Source organism: Prinia subflava, chromosome 10 (genome assembly GCF_021018805.1).
Source record: "Prinia subflava isolate CZ2003 ecotype Zambia chromosome 10, Cam_Psub_1.2, whole genome shotgun sequence".
Taxonomy (NCBI): domain Eukaryota; kingdom Metazoa; phylum Chordata; class Aves; order Passeriformes; family Cisticolidae; genus Prinia; species Prinia subflava.
Genome location: NC_086256.1, coordinates 6694239 through 6710263, shown reverse-complemented (window position 1 = coordinate 6710263; position 16025 = coordinate 6694239). Strand labels below are relative to the sequence as shown.

Genomic DNA, 16025 nt, shown 5'->3' with positions numbered 1-16025 from the left:
CTGCAGCAATCCTTTTCCCACTCTAAGTGTGAATATTTCAGAAAAACAAATACCCTCAAGGGTGGCCAGTGGCAATTACAATTTCCATCTGAACCAGAAAAAAAAAAAAAAAAAAGCCAATTCAATTTCATTAGGAGACCATATTCTCTTCCTTGAAAACTCAAGGAAGGGCCTGACAATGAATTAAGATTTATAGAAAAATCCTTTCACTACTTAAATGGAATTATGATTTTGCCATTAACGCAGAGTCAAGATGTTCACTCTGTGTATGAAGATAACTTTTTAGCAGGGATTGCATGGGTAAGTAATATTATAAACTGCAATTCCATAGCAATTTCCTAATGGTCTGTAAGGAGCAAAAGACACGATGAATTTAATGGTGTCTAAAAAGAAGACTGATCGCTGCCAGGACAAGAATAAATGATGCTGAGGCCAGAGCACAGCAAACTCAATGATAAAAGACTGGTGAAAACCTACTTTCCTGCACTTTCTTTACTCTGCAACAAATACTGAATTTATTTCCTTTCTTGTCCATTTCTCTTCAGCAAGCTGGCTGCAGCAAACAAAATTAACAATTGCCTCTTATAAATCTTGTAAATGCAGATTTAGAGATAGCAGAACACATGACAGGCATTTGTTATCTTGGATGGAGTTTCTGGAAAGCACTCTGTTTTCCTGTAACAGAGAAAACCATAAGGAAATTCAGGGCTGGAATCAGTCCTGAATGTCACAGAGGATGCTGCTGGAAAAACCCAGTACAATCCACGATCCAGGCAATCTGAGACCAGTTTGGGATTTTGTACAGTTTTGCTTAAATCTACCTGAATGATTCAGACCTTTTAGACTTTAGTGTTCAACTATAGTAACTTTAGATAATCTTTTTTAAAGCTGTTACTCTGGAAAAAAACTTAGGACCAGTAGACTAAAGAGATGCTGGAGTGATCTGCCACTGGTTCCTGCTTTTAACAAAGTACTAGGGAGATAAAATAGAAGTTCTTACAGTCTTAGAGGGCCATGAAAATATTAATAAGGAGCAAGGCAGATTACCCCAGTTCACCCTATCAGTCCTGAGGAGGTTAGAGGAAACAGCTGACAGGGGATTCAGTTGATAAAGAATTAAAGGAGAAAAAATTTTAAAAAAACCCAGTCAATCAAAGTGATTTTATGGAAAATGGGACTTGTGAAAAGTTATTTTATTATTTTAAAGTGAGGTTGATCATGTTAATCTCACAGGCAATATAGTTTTTAAAACTATTTCAATCCATACTGCATGCAAGTAATCCACAGGTTAGCTTTACAGAATACCAGCAAAGCACATCTGAGGTGCACCAGGAGCCAGCTGACTCGGAAGTGATTCCCCTCTGGAAACTGCTCTGAAACTCATCAGCTCTTCCAGAAAAGCATTGGAGGGATTCATGTGCAACCTGACAGGGAACAGGCTCATCTGAATGCAAGAGTTCAGTCTGCTAATAAAACCTGCAAGCAAATAATGCAGAGGACAGGCAGCTACAGAAGTGAACTGAAACACTGAAATTTTGCCTTATGTTCATATATTAAATTACAATTTATTTTTTTAACCCGTAAAAAAAATTCATAAGGAACAAACTTTTTGCTAAGTATGATATCAGAAACGGGAGATGTAGAAAATGCCCAGTTCATATTGGATGAGTAATTAAACATTGGAACTCCCTAGAGTACTGCAAAGGGGCAAATTTAACTCTTGAATGCCTAACCAATAAAATAAAGAATAAAATAAGAACTACAACATTAATTCCACTTAAGGCACGGGAAATCCTAACGTTTGGGCTGTACATAATTCTAGTGCTCCTGTTTTAACGTGGTTGTTGAAAAGTGAATTCCCAAAGTGATTTGAAAGTACCTTACAGCAAAACTGCTGGAGCTCAGTGCTTTTAATTAGAAAAAAAAAAAAAAAATATATATATATATAGGCTAAACACAGGCATAGTCCAAGAAGTTACCCCACTGTTAAAGTGTCATTTCACAGAGTATGAGTTACAGTGCATTATCTCTGTATACAAACAGTTTTAAATTATACTCTGGCCTTCATCCAAGGCAGCTTCTTCCAGTACAGAACCAGCCTAGGGTACCTGTCTCTCACACCACTCCCAAGGAGCTGGTGCTGCTTCCTGGTGAAATTTCAACACAGCTTTGCCAGTGCAGGCAAGGGCAGAGAAGTGACTGAAATCCAGTGTGTTAAACCTTTCCAAAGGACAATAAATACTTTGTTCTAAGCGCTTTTTAGACATGTAACCAGCCAGGAAGTTCTTAAGAACCTGCACCATTAATTTTTTAATTTATAAAGCAAAGGTTGGAAGATATTACTGAACTTCGCAATCCTTTTCTCCAATGATTGAGATCTTTGAATGTTGATCAGATAAGTTTTCAGGAGATATATTTTGATTAAACACAGTTTATCATTAACAGATAAAATGCAAGATTGATGTCATGTAATAAAGCAGATGAATTATATTTTGTGAAAAGCTTTAATTGTAACTACACTGTATAGCCAAGTTACTGATTGCATTTCAAAAGTTTAAGAGACTAGAAGTACAAAGGATAGTCAGATCAGTACCACAGCCTCTGAAAGATAATGCAAAAGTGAATTTGGAGATCTCAGGTCAGTTCACAGTCAAAAGCTAGTTCAAACTGAGTATTATGCTAATGCAATTTATTTATTTCATGATAAAACATTACAATTTACATTAGCATATTCTTCAAATACCTCAGAGAAGTATTACAGCAAATAGAAGTATTTAAGGGCAATGACAAGCACATGAAATTAGGAATAGAAAAAAAAAGAAACTATATAAAGAGAATTAAAATCAAGCACATTTTTACATTATGCATCATACAAATTAGTCACTAATTATGAAAATGTTCTTCAGCTTCACAAGTGGTATTGCCTGTACTATTTTATCCTTTGCTATGCATCTTTTTAAAGCAATTTTTTCTACCTTCTTTCTATTAGGCTGTCAGCAGTAATCAATGTTAATACACTTGATTACTCACAGCAATTTAAGAAATAATCAGTTTTAAACACTACAGTGTCGCTATACTCCTGGTGGCCTGTATCATTAGGTCTCCACTCTGTAGTATATATTTAATACAGAGTTTAAAATGGTGTGAAACATTAATTTTCAAGTCATAGACTTGTTTTTCTACGTCACGTAACTCTTCTCCTCTCTCAGAAAAGCTGATTTGCTTGAGTGTTCTAGGTGAGAATATAAGACTGAAAATTTCTGGTGCTGCTAGCAGCAATAAAGTAAATGATGTTTTCTCAAGAAGCATTCCTTTTCTCTAAAGATTTGGTTTAGTTACATAATAGATAAATTATCGTTATACATTGTTCACAAGGCAGATATATTGCATTTATTTAATTCAGATATGCTTCTTTAATAGCTTTGAACTAAATTTTGGAGTATTGTTGAAAGTTACATGCAGAGCATTTTCAAATTAGAATTTTTGTCCTATAACAGTGATATAGTTATTATTTCATCATCTTTATTACAGAATAAAAGAGAAAGCAATTTTCTGAAAGCACCTAAGCTCATAAACAAGTTATGTGCTTTTGAAAATGGGAGTCTACGCTGTTGAGCAATTTTGAAAGCTTTTCTATCATTTTACTCACCTGTCCCAGCTTGGCAAAGATGATAAATAATCCCAAACATTTGGCTCCTCGGAGCACTGTAAACCTCTGCACCTAAATCTAAACACTCCAGCGGGAGCACACAAGATCCCACTTACACAAAAGTACAGCTCCACAACACTTTTCTCTACCAGAAATTTCAAACACACTGAAAGCACCTCGAAGGGCAGCTTCTCACAGGTGTTCCCTATTTATTTTTCAGCTTTTCGGTTGGAGAGTTGTGGAATGGTTGAATGGTCTCAGCTGCAAGTGGAGCAAACAGGAGCTGTACATCAAATGCAGTATTGTCTACTGGTGAGCAGGCACAAAAATCAGGTCTCAGATGTTTCAAACTGGGCACACACAATATGCCTGACACTCGTCTGTGCTTGAGAGCAGACACAGGCTCTCCTCAACAAACACGCATTAAGGTGGCAATTTATTTCACATTGTAAGACACTCCAATCTCACCACAATGAGTGCTATAGAAAAGCCCATGAGGAAGTTAATTATTCTGCCTTCAGCACAGCATTTAAACAGCGTATAGTAAACAGCCTATACTGCAGCCTGGGACCACACACTGAACACGATAAAACAAAGTACTGGATCGCTGCTCATTAAATTCTTATCTCTTATGTGAAAGCAATGTGAGATTACATATTTAAGGATTGTAGAGCAGTGCATGCTCACAGGGGAGGCTGCTTGGGCAGTCCACAGCACAGCAACCCTCCAGCTCCACAGCAGTCCAGAACCAATCCTCACACTTTTCAGAGGTGCTGTCTGTATCCAGTGCTTGTCCTACCTCCATTTTGCATATCTTTTATCAATTATGGGCTTTTAATCACAACCCTCAAGTGAGTCACCGTTAACAAGACAGAATATCTCTGAAAGAGTTCCCATAACCCCCAAGCCCTCACAGTCTCAAAAAAGTCACTAAACCTTCACTCTAAAAACTGTAAAAGCAGAACACTCCACACCTCTAATTCTCTGCCTTCCCCACCCTTTATTTGTATCATCTGGTTGTAAATTCCTACTCTCCCAGTCCCATTATGACTTTCAAATAATCATCTCTCAAAACCAATTGTTTAACCTTTTCCTCCCTGGTGGGAAAAAGCAATATCCCATCATACTGTTAAATTAAAACTGCAGGCAGCCTAACTTATACATGTGAGATACTGAAACTTTTGCATTCTTTTTTTAGTAGGTGTGGTGGGTTTAAAGTATAGAAAAGATGGAAGTGTTTTGAAATGTGATGCATTTCACAGCATCTCAGCACAACAGGAAGTTTCCTCCTTTGCACTCCCACTATGTTTCAAAGAAATAACTTTGCTTTAAATTTTTTCTCCAGTGTTTTACAATGTGAACAGTAACTCTTGACTACCATAAGCCATCTTCTGCTGATTTTCAGAGTATACCCACACGGTAGAAAAAGGTGGCAAATATAGTGTTACAGATTTCTGTATTCATTTTCTTTCAGCAATGTTCTTATCTAATTGTTTAAATGACTATTAAAGTGATAATTTGTCTTACTGCTAGCCAGGTTAACGCAGCCTTGTGTTTAAATGACAAGCTGGGCTCTTCCTGCCTGCATCTGAAACAGCAAAAAATTGTCTATAGATGAACTTTCTCGTCACTTTTCTCCAAGATGAGGAGAGCCAGGCTCACTTTCACCTATTTATGGAGATTGCACTGCTTGGCCTGACTGAGATTAAACCAGGGTCTGAGATTAAACCAGGCTCAGACGCTAACATGAGCACAGGTACAGCCCCTGAAAAACAGAGGAAAGCTTCTCCCTTGCTAGTGTCTAGTGAATCACCCACCAGCTTCTGACAGAAATGCAATCTCGTTTTCAATGCCTAAAGTACAGAGGGAAAGCATTGCACTTCACTGTGGAACAACCAGGAGTAATTGGTGATCTTAACAGCAAATACTGCAGGACTCTGCATGGCCTGGTGTTATGTATAAAATACATTCACACAAACACACAAAGCCCAATTCCTGCTATTTGTACACTAAAACATTGCTCTATTACTGATTGCAAGTTTGCAAGAGAGTAGAAGCATTACCTTATCAGGCCTCAAGAAAAGGAAATGGCCAAAATGCTTTTGGAATTCAGCAATCTACAGACTCAGCTAAGGCTTCCTTGTTCCCTGACTGAGATGCCAAGTAATTGATTTAATTAATAGCAGTACTTCCATAATTTGAATGAGGCAATGTGACCAATGGTTCAAGCACAGGCCCAGCATTCAGTTAGTTCTAATACAACTACGTAGTGGAATTTTTCTGCAAGGTCTTCATCAGCTCATGTACTTTTTATGACTTAAAAGAATTAAAAGCTTGACCACTATGCAATTTCTTCACTTTTACTAACAGGAGATAAATAAAAGTAGAATTTGGACCTGGCTGTTTCACTTTCTGTAGTTGTTTTTATCCTACCATACAAGAATTATTGAGGATTTAAAGTTAGCTTTGCAAAGACTTGCTGTCTTCCTAATTCCTGCTTATTTCAATGAGTCAAGAACCAAAATATCCCTGAAATAATGTGCCAAAAATTTGTAATGTGTAAATATTTGTACAAATGTAAAACAAAATTGAACTTCGTGTATTAAACTTTTAATTCATGAGATGAGTTAAAAAACATTTATGTCTTCTAGAATTCTATTGCTCATGCACGTATTTCTTCAAATTGTAACACAAGCAAGTTAGATGCCTGCAACCAGTACAAGCAAAGCAAATACCCTCTCTTCAGTTTCTGTATGCTGAAATTGGCATCAGGACCAACATAGAGATGTTAAGAAAAAAAATCAGAGATCCCTCCTCTTAGCAGAATTATTCACATCCCAGTTCTCAGGTCCACAGTTACAGAAAGAAGCTACCATATGCACCACAGGAAAAAGGACAGAGGAAATCAGACTCTCACCATCCACTGGCTGCCCTGCTTCACTCCCTGTCCACAGCTTTTATTTAAGGAGATATGAAAACATCAGGATTATAAACTTTGGAATTTCTGCACAGTGGACAAAATAGCTTATATTTTACTGTTGTGCAACAAGTATGAACATACAGAAAATTCACATTCAGACTGAGTACATTTGGAGCTCTCTGAATCACAGAAAAGGCAATTAATCTTAGTAACCTCACAGAGAACTGACAGAGTGTTTTAACATAGTCAAAATGCTGAAGGTCTTTGAATGCTTTCTAATAAAAAACGTTATGAATTTTTGAATTTTCTGTTTACTGTCTCATCTCTGTGGGGAACCTAATGAAAAATGCAGTACGGGAACACAGTATGGATATTTCATATAAATAATTGCTATAAATGTTTATTATTGGAAATGCAACTGTACATGACTCTTAATGTAATCTGTTTTATAGACTAATCAAATAATTGATTGTGATTACTGATCATATCAATTTTTTGTTCATTTTAATAATGTTTCTAGGAAGAGATAACATGCTAGGTAGAGCATGTGCATAAGGGAAGCCATGCTTTGAAGGGCAGGGGAAGAATATATTCAGTATTTACGAGTATTTATTTCATGACATTCATGCAAATTCTGTGAGTGAACTGAAACAAAATCTCCACTACTGCTTAAAGTTTAAAGTAAAAAATTATGCAAAGCATTATTGCAAAGCATTCTTACAATGTACTGTCATTTTCAAGGCATTAACACCATCCCATATTATCACAAATTACAATAAAGAAAGAGGAGGTCATCAGTTAATGTTCTTAAGAACAGCCCTTTTTCTTATTCTGGATGAGCATTTACAAAAGAATAATAGTCCATTTTCTTTGATTAAGGGATTTGTTAGTTGGGAAATGCTTAAATACTGCTCTTTCTGATGCAAAAGTACTTTCTTTTATATTCACATAATCACAGAAAAGTTGAGTTTGGAAGAGACTTCTGCAGGTTGCCTTGTCCAACATTCTTGCTTGAGCAGTGTGGACTAAAGCAGGTCATTCAGGACCATGTCCTGACAAGTTTTTGATATCATCACAGACAGACACTTCGTACCCTCTCAGGGCAAGTCATTTCAGTGTTCCATCAGACTCAGAGTAAAACATTTTTTAAAAATAAATCATACCCTCACAGTGCCCCCACACCAGTCCCACACTCCCTCCTGAGTCCCCTGCTCCTGCTGTGGCCGTCAGGGTCCCCTCACCTGGATGGTGTCACCTTGTGCCCTTTGTTAACCAAAGGCTGGCAATTCACGGCCTCTTGTCTCCCACCCAAAGCTTGATCTGAGTCTGCAAACTGAGCTGCACCAGGTGTGCTCCTCAACACCAGCTCTGTCCTCTTTGCAGCTCCCAACAGGAATTTATGCACATGGATTATATGCACGTGGATTAGATACACTTCCCTGACAATCCACTTTTTTTCATTTTCCTTCACTTCATCCTCCATCAAGGTTAAGACTTCCACGCTCCAGATTTTACATGGGCTTCAGGTACCTGAGAGTATTGAAAAGCAGTCTGACCCACAAACACTGAGAAGGTGGTCAAAATTCCTAGTCCTTCCCTGTGTCTTGTACCACCACACTGCCTCTCTCACTTGGCAGTGAGCCCACAGTTTCTGCTGTCTTCCTTTTACAGATGAAGTACTCACAGATAAGTTTCTTGTTTCCCTCCAAGTTCCTGGACAATTCCAAATCCAGATGAGCTTTGGCCTTCTTAACCCTGCCCGTGCATGTTCAAACAGAGCCTCTCTGCTTTTTCCAGGTCATCTACCCTTCTTCCATCTCCTGTACATTTTCTTTTCACATCTGAGCTTTATCAGGACCAACTTGTCCATCCATGCAGGACTCCTGTTGTCTTTATCTGATTTCTTTCCCATCAGGACAGATGATTCCTTTAAAACCAACCATCTCTCCATCTCTCCTTTAAAACCAACCATCTCTCCAGGACCCCTCTTTCCTCCAGGGCTGTAGCCCATGGGATTCTTCCAGGCAGGTCCCTAAACAGACAAAAGTCTGCACTTCTTAAGTCTAAGAGGTGATTTTAGATTTGTGCTTCCTCTCAGGAGATTGCACCATATTGTCCTCTCTCTTCCAGATTTCACTTTGGCAATAATGAGTAAGGATGTGTTAATTTTATTCAGAAATAAGATATAGATTTTTTTTTTTTTCTCAGCCCTTGATGAACTAGACTGGAAACTTGACCTCAGCCTATTTCTAATAATAATGGATGTATCACTTGGAAGTCCTGTGAAGGGAATATCAGTCTTTTCTGCAGCTCTACCTTAAATTCACTTCTCTACACCCCTTACAGTGTCTGCAGGGCACACAATACTACAGTAATTAGATATTTTAACTACAGATTTTTATATCTAAACTTTTAAAATCTACTTATGACAGTTTCTATTCTTTTCCCGGGGTTCAGTGAAACTTATTAGGGCAATAAACCCATTAATGAAACACCGTGGTTGAGAATTCTAACGCAGTGAAGTCAAGAAATGAGCTTGAAATTAGAGGTTTGCATATGAACCAGTGCATATGAATAACCCATCTCATATGCATATTGACTCAAATATTCATCACTCTATCCAGCAAGACAAAATTCATCACACATACAGAGTAATGCCTAATAAATGCTGAAATACTGAGGTTCACTCTTTGATTCCACAACTATGTCAAATGCCAGGAAAAAAGTGTTGATATATTTGGATATAGGATATGAAAAAAGGTACCTGGTATCAAATAATTTACTATTGCAAAAATAAGAGGGGAGGAAATTAAACACAAGCTGAACTGTGACAAAGCTGTAGACTTGTGCTTACAACTTCTATTTAATACTAAGTATTTCTCTCACATTTTTCTTTCATCTCACTGACCCTGGCTACAACTTAATTGGTAATTTTTTTTTCTTCATAGACACTAAATGAACGTCTTGCTGAAACATTGTTGTAGGCATGATGGTGTAATGAGGGCCAAGTTTGTAGACTGCTCTTCACACACAAAAAGTCACCTTTTTTATGCATTTTATTACAGATGTGCATCGAATAATTGTCATTTGTATTATAATAATAGTAATTTTATGCTTCTCTTTCCTTAGATACTCCTCATAGTCAAAAAGCTCCTCTACAAGCATTCTTGGTAATAAATATTATTTAATGAGAAGATGAGATATTCAAGAGCAGAAGCAGTCTATAAAGAAACACTATGGCCATGAAGTGTAAATGCATCTGCAGTCTTTGAGATAAAAACAGTTCTATGCCCAAAAAATGAGTGACTGAATACAGGCTTCTCTGTAAAGAATCATTAAACTATTTTCATTTAGAATTGTTTTTAATAAAACAAATTCCTTTAAGAATTTCCAAAAAAAAATATTGATTAATCAAGCACAACAAAAATTGAAAGAGGTGTGTACCCAGAGAAACTGTAGGGAGATTGTTATTTGGGTTTAAGAGGAACTGTAATCAGGCTTCATTTTATTTATATTTCTCCTATTTCGTATTCCAAAAAGCTGACTTCCATTAATATATTTTCACTCAATTACACCAGAAAACTGTTGATATGATGGATTGGTGTATAAAGGGCCTTGGGAAAGTAAGGAAGAGCAGAATTCAAACAGGAAGTTTCAAAGCCTTAGGAAGCTGTTTGGGGCAAGAAAGAAATCTTACCTGTCCTACCACAACCACAATTTCCATTTTGTCTGTGTTCATCCAGCCCGTTGGGATGTGCTGTGGAAAATGGCTCAACAACCACCCTGACTCAATGGGCTGGGACATTGGGATGAGTGCTAGGGAACTGATGTACAGTCCAGGAAAACCCTGGGTTTGGAGCTTTAGTTCTCTGTTTCTCAGAGGAGCAAAATAACCCCTGTGTTTGCAATACAAACATCCACACTGGAATTATCTGCCACGAGTACATCAAAATATAGTCAACAGTTAAAACTTCCAGAAGCTGTATGGAACTTAAATGTGGTTTATACGATGGAACACATCCTGTGTGGATTGAAGAATAAATCAAAAGCAACTCGGGTACAGAGCTCCAGTCCTCTCTCTTTGTCTTATCATGGACATTGTCCCTGTCTACTCCCTGTTCTTGCTGATATCCCCATTTAGACACACCACATTTTATCAGTGCATTTTAAAGGCCATAAATCTGGAATTCTCTCTCCTGAAGGCTTGCAAATCCTTACTCCAAATAGCTTCTAGACACAAAGTGTCACTCTTGTTTTGTATTTCTCTGCTCAGTAGATTATAAACAATACATATCTCATATATGGCATGATTCAGTATTAAATCCTGAAACTGCTTTAAAAAGCAAGTCAATAATATTTTTCCCATTATATAGATGTGGAAAATGAAGCAAGTTGATAAGCAAATTTGCTCTGGCCAGTGAATATGATCTCCTAAGTTTCAGTTCAGTGCTCTGTCAAATAGAATCACTGCTTTTAGCAATTAATACAAACTAGTTTATCATTTTCTTATTATGCAGGGTTCATTTAGCTAGTCTCTGATAAATGTCTTCTATATATTTACAGTATTATTTATGTAGGCTGCATTTACACAAGGGTTGCCTGCTTCAGTGATGGATCAACATACAGAGAACTTGCAAATGAACACCTAAATAAATACATTTCTAGAAAAGAGAGACATTTCTGAGTAACTTACACTATGTGATGAAGACAATAAAGCAAACAACATGTCATAGCACACCCATACATTTTAAGCAGACAATGAGAAAACCAAGTTGGTAACCAAATTTTATATCAAACCACCAAGTGCTTGATCTAAGACAGAGTTAATACTGCCACACAATTGCAATACAGCTCTCTATAATGTGTCATCCAGAGGTATCACTAACTTTTGAAACCATCCCACTCCAAGCCACTTTGCATCTTTACACAGACAAAGCCCTTCCATAGCAAGAACTGCAATTTAGGAAAGACTGCAGAAAGCCAAGTCTGAACAGGGACAGATAATCAAGCATATTCATATTTTTAGAAAGCCCAGATTAACAAGACTTGTGGTAAAGGCTGAGTGCAGATCTCAGCATGCCACTGCTGCAAAAGGGCTCTGCTTCCAACTCTAGAATATGACAAAGAATTTAAAGTGGGGTTAATTTTATTCTCTAAATAACAACCAAACCTAAATTGCTTTAGTATTACCCACCTACTCAAAGGCAGAAAAAGCAATTTTTTCCTGTGAATACTGTCTCTCATGAGAAAGTTGCTAATACTAAAGCAGCATCATTTATTTTCCATCTTGTAAATCTAACAAAAAACAAGCTTCATGCTGTTTTCACTAGTGGTACAATTTTTTTCACATGGTGGGATACAGAACCTGAAGAGAAATCAGTCAAGTTCTAGATATCCCAACCCTCCCTGAATCTGAGTTGCAGCATAGAAAGCCCATTATAATATTTAAGAGTCAGCCAACCAGTTTGTTAGGCCCAAAGCAGCCTTGAGCCAACAACAGGACCTGTCAGGATTGCCTGTACATTAAGACATTACACTTCAAACCATTTTCAGACCACTTGTCGAGAAAAGTATGAATTGTTAATGCTTACCACATCCAGCATCTGCTTAAAATGAAATCCGTGTCCCTTTTCACGGACCCAAAGGTGACCTGATGCAGCAGGATCCAGGTCTGGAAGCCCTGGATCTGTTGTGCTGACCCTGTGGCACTGGGGCTCTCCAGAGGTTTCCTTCCTCTGCCCCTCTCTTTTCCTGGGAGTGTCCAACAAGGAGGACACAGCAAGAGGAGCAGTGCTGGGACCGACGCTGAGCACTGCAGCACACGGCAGTCCTCCTGCAGAGCTGTAACCTAACATATGCATGGCTTGGGTGGAAATGAATATGCAGTGACAGTCACCGAGGAGCTCTGTGGTTTTGTCGTGGTGCAGAGAAGGATTTCAGTCTATCCCCCAAGAAACTGGCAGTAAATTGTGCATGGCATTGGGCAAAAGAAGGAGATCATGCCATGTCCCTCAGATAATTCAGTTATATATGTCTGTACCATGCCATATAATTCAGTTAGCAACTCTTTTAAAAGTCCAAGTGTAAGTAAAATATCTGATTCAAATATCAACCACTTATTAAGCTCAGTCTAAACAACATCCTTTCTCAGTGCCTAGAGAGCATTGTTTGGAAAACCAATACAAAATAAGGTGACAAAGAATGCTTTGGCCATTTCCAGGAGCCTGCCAAGTCAGTGTTCGCATGTAAACCAGAAGATGCCACAAATACTCAAGGGAACCTTGTTGGTTCAAGAGCTCTCATTGTTACACTTTTCAGATGCAGCAAACTTTATTTCTGCACCTGCAAAGAAAACATCAAGAACCCAGTGTGGAGTTTTCAGATCATTGCCTTCACTAAAGGCACAAAGGTACAAACAAGATGCTGTCACTGACTTCTTGTCAAAGCCTTCCAATTTCTGTGTGCTTATTGTGCTTTAATATAGGTGCCCATTTATGCCATTCTACACTTAAATCCTGTGCTCAATAAATGCTGAGCACCCACCAACTCCCCAGCCTTCCCTCAGTTTTGACTTTCAGCCTGGACTTGGCCCAGTCCAGCAGAGCACGAACTAACCTGGCAAAGAGTGTCTACCCTTCCAGTAGTGAAAAACTATAGAGAACCCTTCAGTATTTCATATTTTCTTTAATTTAAATGATGTAATCAATTTTAGAACACTCTTTCTTTAGGTTGGCAAAAACACATGATAGGCAGGTGAATCTCATTTTAATTTGGTTATTGCCACTTTTTGTGTCATGAAAAGTTTACAATATGATAGACTGTTGATCAATATGTGTTTGATAATAAATTAATAAGGATCATACAAATATTTCTTTATTGCTGCTTTGCTCATTATTTTCTTTATTATTTTATTTAATTCTTTATTTATTATTCTTTATTAAAAGATTAATTTCTTCCATTGCTGTCAGTTGGAGTTTTAATAGACATGAATAGATATTTTAATACTTTTCAATAATAGTCATGCAAATGATTATAATACTAGCAATTATTTTCTCTAATACTCTTGTATTCATGTCCTTCAAGTTCTGTGAACCACTGAACTGTCAGGAAAAAAAAACCCTACTGATTTTTCTTTTAGCAGTATTATTTCAATTAGATTAATATTTCCCAAGTTTATAATTAATTTGACAGAAATGTCATTATAGTAAAAAGTCAATACTCCTTCTGTTCCTTGCTGGCAAACTTTCCCTACAGCGTAGAATTTCATAACAGTGCCAGAAATCATCAATTTGCCTAAATATGGATATACACATGTCAAATATTTGTTTCTTTTTACTAATTTCTATAGCACCTATTACTATGCTAGATAGATGAATCTTCTGTAATTTATTATTTGAAACACAATAGAACAATTAAAATAGATCTTTTATACAAATGTCCAGCACCTCTGCTAATGTTGCCACAGTCCTTTGGAATCTAAATACGTTTTGTGCAAGAGCACCTTACCTTAGAATAACAGGAAATATCAATTTATATTTTGAAAATTAGAGGCCAGACCATGGTAATTTTTTCAGCCCAGAGGTACTGAAAATATCAGACATTTATTGTATGAAGTGCTTACAAGTGCTGTGATGGCCAATAGGAAATTTCACACAAAAAAATGTGTATTAATTCTTGCAGGTTTAAAGCCGTCTTCATCCTCTCTAGACTGTGCATAAGAGTGAGAGAATTTTTATAATTCTAATGCCTGAACTAATATACCTGTAAAACCTCTTTAAATAAGGAGGGAATACTTGATGCTGAGAAGTTCTTCACCACTCCAAATAATTCTGAGGATTTTTCATCATGATGAAATCATATTTCCTAAGACAGATGTTTTGAAATTAGAGAAGGACAAAATTCATGTTCCCTATTCCAATAATTAATGCTGCATTGTTTTGCAATAGTACGTTCAACTAATGTTTGTTTCTGGTTTTAAAATGTTAATTAGTGTAGCTGCTATTTAGTCTCACCTACTTTTATTTTCTAATTTAAGCATCTGCTGCTGCCCACAAGAGATTGTTATAGACAGACATTCTTTCTGACCTCCTGCTATGACCTTTACATTTTTATGCACCACTAGTCTTTGAAAACTATTGTAAAGTGTATTGATCCCATGATCAAATCTTCATCCTCAAATGTATTTGGATATTTTAACTCCCTGAAATTGCACAAAGGTAGTATTTTATTTCCCTCCATTAGTTTTTAATAGTTTGCCATACTGTCTCAAAACACTCTCCCTCATGTTTAAATATTTACAGGGCTTCACCACATACCTTTCCTAATTTTAGGTACTATTTAATCAGTTCTTACCCAGGGGTGCATTTAACCAAACAATTCAATAAAGTTGATGTCAGCACACCTATTTCTACCTTTCAACAGGCTTTTTCTCTTGCTGCACCATGGCCTTAGATAATTATTGCCATTTCTTTATTACTTTTGCAGTTTTTCTCTTGACTTCAAAAAATAAGTTCTTTTCTGAATTGAATGTGAAGTACAAAGCATTCTGCATACACATTTTAAGCTGCTGCAACATGAAACTCACACTTTAGAACAGTTTCACAAACTCTCAAAAAACCCCTAATTTTCAGTACTTGAAAATTTCATATCTGATTTTGAGAATGGGTTTTGTCCCATGTGAAACTTGCCTTTGCTGCTGTTGATCTACATTTTTACAGAAAATAAAAAATACGGAGGTAATTAGAGGAAGAGAGAAAGACCAAACATCCAAGAACCACAGGAAAGAAGAGCTGAAAGGAACCATGAGGGGTAGTTGCAGGACAATAAGAGAAAATTCTGATTAACACTGACAAAGACCAAAACTACTCAGATATTTATCATTCACATTCCTGTGACTTCATCTTGGTCACACATCCCATACTATGGGAATATTTTTATCTAAATCTCTAATGAAAGAGGCTTCACAACCCAGACAGTCTGTTCCATTCACTAACTCCGTAGTTAGAAAAACTCTTTACAATCTAATTTAAATCTTTTGCTGTGGGTAAAATTCTATGACATGAAGATATGAATAACTAGTTTCCTGTATCTTTAGACTGCACTCCTCCAAAATTTCATCAAGTTACCTGTATCTTTCTTGAAGTAAATCCTAAAGCAAGAGATGTTATCCGTTTCAACATCACCAGCCTGAGGGAAATTGAAATAATTATCTCATTTTTAAACACAACACTTCTAATTACATATCACAGAAAAATATGTCCCGCTTTGCCATTCAATTGCAATAATTCAAATTCAGTTTTTATTTCTCTATCGCCCTCATACTTTCAGATAGTGCAACTCCCCGATCAGTGACTTTACATGTTGTACTCAAGGTTTATTTTTCCTTCCTAAAAGTAACACTTTGGTCTCCTTGTTACTGGATCATTCCTGCAGTTCTGTCAAGATAATCAGAATACT

The 16025-nt window shown here is 36.9% G+C and overlaps 1 protein-coding gene across 3 annotated transcripts in view; it reads right to left on the bottom strand.

Moving 5' to 3' along the window:
- The window catches only part of LOC134555496 (BEN domain-containing protein 5-like), an 898337-nt gene that overhangs the window by 787409 nt on the left and 94903 nt on the right, over nt 1-16025 (bottom strand). The window lies entirely within an intron of this gene.